We start from the raw sequence: 875 nt of genomic DNA, 5'->3' as shown, positions 1-875 counted from the left end.
TCTATGTCGCTCCAGCTTCTCTGAAGTATTGAAGCGGCGTTTAGTTTTGGTGTGGCCAACGCATTACAAACAGCCCGTGCCATTCCTGCACTGCTGATAGCGTCCCAGTGGAAGGAAACCGCTTTTGTCTTGCATCCGCCACGCCTAGTTGGTGTGTCAAATATGTTAATATCCGCCGTCGCCTCTGTTAGTGGTTCCGCGCTGCCTAGAGCTCCTAAGTAGTTGCCGGCGCTGGCGGTGGAGCCGTCGTCATCGATGAACCCTGGATGGCCTGTGAGCGCCGCGTTGCCACCTGCCGGGCTCCCTTTCACAGCTGCTTTTAGTGTTATACTTGCTTGTTTCAATATTGCATCGTCTATCATTTTTAGTTTGTAAATTTCATCGGGATGGACGTCTGTCTGTTTGACATTATGTCCGGCGGTTAGATCGTTAATGCTGCAGTTGGCATCGTCTTCGATCGTCTTTGTCACCGCTGTGTTCGTTGTCACTACTGTGGTCGCCGCCGGCGAAGGTTCGTTTGCTTCCGTCGTTGCCGTTCCTGGAGTTAGAGTTTTGATTCGGAGTTTCCGGTACATGATTACCCTGTGCGCCCTTCTTTCGAGTGATGTCGCAGCTACGTCCAAATTTTGGTCGTAGTTTCATTGTTGTGTTAGTGCAGCCATTGCATTAGCTTCTTCGATGCTTGCTAGAGCACGCAGCCCGGCTGCTCTTTCCCTTCCGCCTTCCGCAGTGGACAGTCTTAGTGCTGCGACGTTTGCTGACAGTGTCAGAGCTACTGAAGTTCCTGATGTCGCTTGCTGCCTTAACATAGAAGCCACCGCTAGATCGTACCGGATTTCCAAACAGCTATCTGTTACTTGTTGGCCGGCATCTTC

Source organism: Trypanosoma equiperdum (assembly GCF_001457755.1).
Source record: "Trypanosoma equiperdum strain OVI genome assembly, contig: ctg_1336, whole genome shotgun sequence".
NCBI lineage: Eukaryota > Euglenozoa > Kinetoplastea > Trypanosomatida > Trypanosomatidae > Trypanosoma > Trypanosoma equiperdum.
Note: the sequence above shows the minus strand (reverse complement) of the source record.